The sequence below is a fragment of the Pseudorca crassidens genome, chromosome 21 (genome assembly GCF_039906515.1).
Source record: "Pseudorca crassidens isolate mPseCra1 chromosome 21, mPseCra1.hap1, whole genome shotgun sequence".
NCBI lineage: Eukaryota > Metazoa > Chordata > Mammalia > Artiodactyla > Delphinidae > Pseudorca > Pseudorca crassidens.
In genome coordinates, this window is record NC_090316.1 from 31,997,038 (window position 1) to 32,005,850 (window position 8,813).

At 44.0% G+C, this 8,813-nt stretch overlaps 1 long non-coding RNA gene across 1 annotated transcript in view; it reads right to left on the reverse strand.

Moving 5' to 3' along the window:
• LOC137216226 (uncharacterized) overlaps positions 1 to 7,841 on the reverse strand; it is a 154,648-nt gene extending 146,807 nt beyond the window's left edge. Inside the window, exon 1 of the long non-coding RNA XR_010939641.1 lies at positions 7,586 to 7,841. This is a non-coding gene — a long non-coding RNA (uncharacterized lncRNA). The remainder of the gene's footprint in view (positions 1 to 7,585) is intronic.
• Between the last annotated feature and the right edge of the window lie 972 nt (positions 7,842 to 8,813).

An 8,813-nucleotide genomic window follows, 5' to 3' on the forward strand; every position in this document is an offset into this window, starting at 1 on the left:
CCTACAGAACGCTTAGATAACAAATGTGTGTGGCTGTTAAGCCCCTAAATTTGCGGTCATTTGGGACGGCAGCAATAGAAAACCAAAACGAATATTGACTGAGAGACTTTAATATACTGAGGTGAACCCTAGAGACAGGAAGGTTCAATCCAGTTTATCCAAGCCTCTCGGTGAAGATTCATTTCTAGTGAGGGCTGCCAGATAAAGTACACGACTTGCAGTTAAATATAAAGTTCAGGTAACCAATGAATATTTTTTAGCATGAGAATATGCAATATTTGGCCCACTTTTACAATAAATTTTCCATTGTATCTGAAATTCAAATTTAACTGTGTCCTGTTTTTTTACTTGTTAAATCTGGCAACCTTATTTTTAATACACATATGTGGGACATTCCAGGGATTACCTCTGCTCAACAGAACTGCTTCCTGCCAACCATGCTGAAACCCGCTTAACGATTCTCCCCCTGTATTTTGGGTCTAATTTATCATGCACAGACTGTCTTTCTCCATGATGAGACAGTTGCCTGGTTTCCATCTCTACTCGTGGTATTACTGTCATAAATTGCAAATGAAGGTCAGTGGATTTTTGCTAAATGTGACAGTCCTAGAATCATCGGGAGCCTCAAACGCTTGGTCCTCCTTGGATTTCACCCAATTTGCATTTCTCCTCTGCCAAAATACATCAGAGCTATCTGAGCACTACTCAGAGAGCAATATTCAGGCTCCGAACCTGGGCATAAATATGCTCCCTCTGCTTGTTTGAAATAATCTCATTCCCACAGCAGCTGTTGATTCTGCTTTGCTGAACTGATCAGCAGGTTGTGTGGCAATGCCGTAAATTTGAACAAACTAGCCTGCCTTTTCCCACAGCACTTTCCTCTGCCTGTTAACTTACACTTAAGAAAATCATGATTCATGCATAACTGTACATGTAATAGTTTAATATTTTCCAAAAGAATTACACAGTTCCTTTCAGTGGGTTCTTATATGTCCAAGGAATGGGTGAGGATAGAACTTCTGTTTCTGTTGTCAGAAAGTATAACGTGGTACATGCCCACTTATTACAAATTGACAAGCTTCTGTTCTCATAGTATAGAGGCTATTGGTGGAAATAATTTGTTCCTCTTTCAGCAGGATATAAAGAGGAAGGTAGGATGTTAGTTCTAGACAAGACTTAGGGGTATAATAGTAAATTTATGTTAGAGTTACATCTTTCCATTAATACACTTGGGGTTTATTCCAAGAAGTATGGGGTTTTTTTTAATGATATGAGATTTTTAATACAGATTCTTCAGGTAGCCTTATCATTTGTAATGAAATAATTTTTTTAAATACATGAATAATGTCCATTTCTGTTCACTGAGTTTTTGAATGATACCAGTGTTGTTGCCTCTTTAGAGTTTTGGGAGAGATTCTAAACAATACTAGATAAAATTTTCATTCAACACAGTATAATTTTTTTACTATATTGCATATGTGAGAAATACCATAGGCAGCATAATTATAATCCTTACTATATTATTATCTTTTCCTTTTGAAATACTAAGGTAGATGGTGGCAGTTCTGATATTACCGTAAAAGATAAATCTCTTGCAAACATAAAACGTTCTAAATGTCATTTTTACAAGTGAAAAAAAAAAGATCCTAAGAAGATAAAGATCTTGCCTAAGGATTTATGGTGGGTGATAAGGTTAAGGGTTTATTATAGATAATAAGGATTTAAGGTGTATGATAAAATACAAAATAAAAATAGAAACAGTGCAGATTGTACAGCAAGAGAAGAATCATAAAAGGTTGAGAACTGAGGGTAAAGACTTCAATACTGTAAAGATAAGTATCTTGTTTGAAGTGGTCCACAGCTTTGGCATTATGCTTTCTAGAAGCCAAATAACAAAGTGAAATATTGCCACTTGCACTTTTTAAAGAATCAACTGAACCGCTTGCTTAGGAGAAGCACAGATATTACTGGTACTAATACGAGACACGAATTCCTGCTTGGGTTCTCTTCATAAAGGGAACACCATGTAACATATAAGCCAAACATCTTAGAAACTCCAGACAAGAACCGAGTCCAAAACCCAGATCTATAGATTTTCCACCTCATTATGCAGAGATGTTGCTTTACGATTCTTCTCAGCAAGACTGTAGATTCCCCATTATGTTGTCATGAGTTTCTTCCACCCTTCAATCAAGATGATATATATGGTTTTTCTAAGGATGACAATTCTCTCTGATCATAACTCAAGGAAACTTTTTATTATCTGTCTTAAATTTTTTTAATGTTCATCTAGACTGAAAGCTCCCAAATGATGAGTCCCAAGCCTGGACTATAATACAGACAGAGGGCAGACACTTTTGAGTGATGAATTACAGACTATTGTCTTAGCTTTAGTATAAATGGGAAGATCTATACTGAGATGCGGGTCTCAGCGTTTTGCCCAGATACATACGAAAAGCCGCTGCCATTTGGCAGGTGTGCGCATTAAGTTTTGGTAAGCATTGAATTTTTAGGGAAAAGTGAAGCTGGACCGGTAGTAGCGGGTAGCCTTCTGTGAAGCTTTTGCTTCACTTTGGACCGGTAGTAGCGGGTAGCCTTCTGTGAACCAGCTTTCCTCGGCGTCCTCAAAGCTGCCTTGAACGGAGTCCTGCAGCTCTGCACCAGCAGCCTGGTTATCGATCTACCGCACATCCAGGTTAGCGCTGAATACAGTAGGAAGACACTTCACTCCAAAATTTAGATAAAGTGCTTATTATCTTGATCCCATTCAAGTCATTTTAAACGCAAAAATTAAATACTTGAAGAAACAGGATTCCTTCCAAGGCCAAGTTACTGGTTGAAATAAAAATCCAGTGTCTCGCATTAACCTAGGGTTTTCCTCTGCTGTTCCACATAATTTTTCTGCTTTGTACCAAGTAGAAGTTAACCTACATTCACGCACAGAGTTAAAATTGGGTTCACGCTCTGAGGTATGAAGCTGCCGAACAAGGATAAGACTAAATCTTACATTCGCAAGAACATCTCTTGTATTCACCCTGTCAGAAGGAAGGGGATTTATTTTAATATCTACAGCCTTTTATTATGTTTTCATTTTGAAAAGCATCACATCTCCACGAAAGTATAGGGAATAGTACAATGAAACTCCACGCATCCCTCATCAAGTGACAGCCGTCAGCAACCTGTGGCCACGTTTGTCTCGGCTAAGTCTTCACCTGCTCTCTTTCCTCCACACAATTATTGTGAAGCAAATCTCAGAGATTATGTTATTCCACTGATAAACATTTCAGTATATTTTCTCTAAAAGGTAAGCACTCTTTCATTAAACACCACCACAATCAATCCTGTTATCACACTAAAACACTTCACAGTGATTCCTTATACCATCAGATACCCTGTCGGACGCCAGCCATCACACCACTAGATGATCTCATTAACGATTTTTTACACGTGCTCTGTTTCAGGGCTTTTGACAAATATTTACTGCAAGCCAGTTTGGTTCCAGGTGGTGTGCAGCACATCTGACATATTTTATTCATTCATTCAATGTAATGATCTAACAAGTGCCTAATATATGTCCTTGGAATACATCCATGAATAAAATAGACAAAGTCTCCGCCTTCTTGGAGCTCATACTGTAGGAGGGTGAGATAGGAAATAATGAATAAAAATAATAAAAGTAAATGTGCCCATTTGTTATAAGGTGACAAGTGCTTTTGGGAAAAAATAATATTACAGCTGTCTAAGGGTTATTTGGACATCGTGGGCAGGGATGCAATTTTAAAAAGGTAATCGGAGGAGGCCTGATTGCAAAGGTGTTATTTGAGCAAAGACTTAGAGGAGGAAAGAAAATTAACCCTGCAGACACCTGGAGGAAAAGTGTCTAAATCAGAGGCCAGCTCAAAATCTCTAAGACAAGATACGATTGGCACGTTCCAGAAACAACAAGAAGGCTAAAATCTGTGATATCATTTAATAAAAATAAGTGAAAACTTGAGGAAAAGGAAACAGCCACAGGAAAGCATAAGTAGAATAAATGACCCAGTCTGCTCAGTGACCATGACGAGCTATATTTAGGAAAACAGAAAAAGTATCATATTACATTTTATAGAAAGGTTGAATTATGGACATTTTGAGATGTTTAACCTGTTGGGTGTTAAACACCCAATGTTTAACCTGTTCAATCTATCAAATCTCTAAAAACGTCTAGAGTTATTTAAAAAAAAGAGTGGTCTCAATTTTATATAATTTATATCACCATATTTATTGCTGCCTATGTGGCATTTTCCTGAACAATCGCATTCGCTTGGATGGCTTCACCTACTTTTTACACGCAGTGACCACCAAACGTCTATTTTCAGAAGCCCAGACCTCACTGTGCTGTTCGCTCACGTGCACACCATGTACTGAGTATCTCCCTTTGCACATATTTCATATCAGTGAATGTCAACATGACCTTCCCCAATATCAAAGGCAGAAACCTGGCCTTCACCCGGTTTCCTTCCTTTCAGCCTCTCCCCAAGTCCAGGCGGTCCTCAAACCCTGCCGACTCCAAGTCCACACTCTTCCAGGATACTTGAATCACCATTTCCGATGGCACTCCCTCATCATCTCTCTCACCCGGACCACGGAAACGGCCGAAGCGCCCTGCCTAGCTGCGCACTTGACCACTGCAGTTCCTCCACCTTCCTCAGAATGGCCATCCACCCCTACAAAGAGAGATCCCAGAACCACAGCCTCATTTGGGCGGGAAGAGAGAGGAGGGATCCTAGCGGTCACAGATAATCATGATGGGCCCGTTCCCCCATGACCGTCCCACTAGGCATGGGGCAGTCACACAGTCCAACCAGTGAGACCCATGGGGAAGCACAGTAAGGACTTCTAATGATGGCTTCCTTCAACGACGAAAGGACACATATGGTAAACATTCTGATTATGCTATTCCCTATTGAAATATCAAAAGGTGGACCTCCTCATACATTGCTGGTAGAAGTCTAAATTGTTTCAATTTTGCCAAAAGAAAATTAAGTGATACCACTAAAAGAATACTAATAAGAATTTCCATCGTAAATACTATAATACTTAGAGGTAAATTTCATCTCTTCCCATATATCAGGCCCTATGCAATGTGCCTTACATTCATTGTCTCATTTAGTCTTTAACCCGAGGAGTGAGATATTATTGTCCTGAGAAATGAGGAAACTGTGTCTTAAGGTAATTAACGCTTTCCTCAATTTCACATAGTGAGCTAGAAGAGATTTTGAAATTCATAATAATTATTCTAATGAAATGATAAAAATAGACATAAAGGAATGTGCACAAAGCTATTTGCCAATTGTTTGTTATCATGTGGAATTTTGAGAGAAGAAAATTTAAACCCAACAGCATTGAGGAACTATTTAACTAAATCAGGTCACAGCTGAATAGAGGGCTAGTTGTAGACTTAAAGATACCAGAGCAAAATTATGCTCAGGGAAAAGATACCTGGGTGATGTCTTCTTTTTTTCTTCTCTCCTCCTTTCTCTCTTTTTCCCCAGTCCTCTCAGACCAGGCGTCCATCACTCAGATGGCGGCTGTCATGGCAACGGGCCCCAGGTGAGTCGGGGCTGGAGCAGGGCTCACCATCCCCGCTCCTTTCGGCCACCTGCGGGCCACAGCATCCAGGCCGGGGCAATCCGTCCCGTGGTTTCCAGGAGGAAGGTCGGCCTGCACCTCTCCTCTCCACCACTGGGAGCAGCACTGAGCCCCCAGCCTGAGACTCTTCAGAGCGCACTGCCCTCTCTTAACATGGGGGGATGGATATTTCATGGCTGACCACGAGGAGGTAGGTTGGCCAAAGACCTCACTAGAGTGGAGCGAGAGACCCCGGGGGAGCAGACAGGACAGCTAGTCCCAGAGCTCTCCCCGCACGGGGCAGACACATGAGCACCCAGGCGGGGGGCTCGGGCCAACGAAGCTTTCGTGGGAGCCCTCTCCACACCCGGCGCACGGAGGCTGGGGGCACACTCCAGATGACATGCCAGCCTACACCATGCTCAGACGCCCAGCTGAGAAGGGCAGAGGCCAGCAGTGAGGAAGGAAGAGAGTGTGTCAAACATCTGCCGGCTGCCTGGGGTCCTTCCACACACTGGACCCAGGTTTCTGGTGGGAAGCGGGTGAGTAGGTAGAAACCCCATGAGATTCCCAGCCTTAAGTCAGAGATCTGCTTGACAATGATGGCCCATCTTTCTGCTTTAAACGTCGGGGCTTGGGCTTCCCTGGTGGCTCAGTGGTTGAGAGTCCGCCTGCCGGTGCAGGGGACACAGGTTCGAGACCTGGTCTGGGAGGATCCCACATGCCGCGGAGCAACTGGGCCCGTGAGCCACAACTACTGAGCCTGTGCGTCTGGAGCGTGTGCTCCGCAACAAGAGAGGCCACGATAGTGAGAGGCCAGCGCACCGCGATAAAGAGTGGTCCCCGCTTGCCACAACTAGAGAAAGCCCTCACACAGAAACAAAAACCCAACACAGCCAATCAATCAATCAATCAATAGAAATGCTGTAGAATTATTAAACACAAAAAAACAAAAAACCTCGGGGGTTAGTTCTGTGAAACACTTCATAAAATTATGTCACACATGACCCGTATGATCAATTATGTATGTGTAATATATAATTGTATTTAAATATATAAACACAAATATATAAATGTAATACATGTATATTTGTATGTAATAATATATTAAATATATTATAGAAAGTATAAAATTATAAAAATGCACATATGAAATTTATATAGGTATATATACATAATATATGTGATAATATATAGATGACATATATAAATATCTATATAAATTATACGTATGGTGATGATGTTAATTAGACTGATATTAAATCGAAAACACATTGATGTATAATATATACACATCATACCAAACTTATATAATTTAATTTACATACAATTTAGTGATACTTATGTAGTATGTATATAGATAATTACATATTATAAAATGTTAGATGTGTGTATATATTTATATTATTATATAATGTATTACTATGTTGAATATTTATAGATAATATATGTATAAAAATGCTTATATGAGGTACGCACATGCTGTTAAGTGTATATATGTAGTATTTCATATATTGTGCCCAAATATATCAGCATCAGGAAGGCTGCCCCACGTGTGTAACAGCACGTGCTGCACACTCACACTGAATATGCCTCTGGACCGCTCGCGGACGAGGCGCTTCCCGCTGTGAGGTCGGTCAAAGGCCCTGGTGGGCCCTGCCCAGTGCCGGGCGGCGCACCGCTCACCTGCACGTGCCGGGCACACCTGCACACCTGGGACGCCGCAGGCCCGGATGCTGACCCCGGGCCCGTCTACCTGACGCCCACCTGCCCTCTGCTTCCGCGTCCCCAGCCCGCCCGGCTCTGAGGACACTTTAACCCAGGTCCCCAGAAGTGAGTGGCTGCCGCAGCGGGTCCCCTCATCCTCGAGGGCTGCCAGGCGACCTGCGCAAGGACGGGTGCCGAGGCAGAGGCTGCGGGGACCTGTCTGGAGCTGCGACCCACGCCCGGGGCCGGGGGACGGCGAAGGGCCTACCTGGAGAGCCGGGCCGGCTCCGCGGACGCGTCTCCGCCGTGTCCTCCTCCGGGGGCGGCCGGGGGCCCGTAGCGCGGGAGGAGCTGGGCGCCGACCTGGGCCGACTGGGCCGGACTTGGGCCCGGCTGGCTGCGCTGGACCGGTCCCCGGCCTGTGGAGGCCGCACTGCCCCTCGACGGATGGAGCGAGACCACTCTGAGGCCCGAGGAAGGGGCCTCCCTGGCCCAGCGGAGGGCTGCTCCTGGAGGCCCCGGGAACCACTGACGCCCCAGGCGCCCGACTGGGCCTGCGCATCCCCATCGCCGAGCGGCCTGTGCCGCGGCGCCACCTCGCGGCCGATCCCGGGGCTGCACCTTCAGCACCTGGCGTTAGGGCCCTCTGGCCAGAACCCACGCCCTGCCCCTTCCCCTTCGTCCCGCGGTAACTGTAGCAACTAAAATGATATCCCTTGTCCGAAAAAGAAAAAGGAAAAAAAAAAAAAGACTGGGTGGCTTCAAACAACACAACATACATTTATTTCTCACAGTTCTGGAAGCTGGGAAACCTAAGATCAAGGCGCAGGCAGATCCTGTGTCTGGTGAGAGCCCACTTCCTGGTTTGTAGAGGGCCATCTTCTCCGCGTACCCTCACCTGGTGGAGACGGAGTGCGCTGGCTCTCTGCCGATTCCTAGCAGGCTCCATCCTCATGAAAGAATCACCTCCCCAAAGCCCCACCTCCAAATGCCATTACATTAGGGATTAGGTTTCAACATAGGAACTTTGGGGGCGCACAAACTTTCAGCCCATAACCATACGGAAGGAAGAATAATACTGTGAAATGTCCGTATTTAGGCACTGAGGGGAAGAAGGAAAACGTCAGAGAAGTTGTAGCACACGCCATTAATTTGGTGGACCACGGTGGACCAGGCGAGGAGTGGTGACAATGAGTTGGACAAAACAAGCAAGTTTATCGAGTCAAGGAGGACAGACTTGCCACTGCCTTTGAAAAGTAGGAGACCGTGAAGAGGTCTTTAAGAATGAAGAGTTCAGTTAGTTTCCAAAGGCAGATTTCAAGATGTAATCAAAGGAAGTTGAAGCTAGCATTTCAAGACATTTTGTGGTAAGTAAATGCAAGACAGAAAATGATAGTTTGACCCCTGACTCTAGGAATATCTACAGAGATGCTAAGGCACTGTGGCTGCAGTCCCAGATGAGACTTGAACCAAGTGTGCTTTCCAAGCGTTGCCTC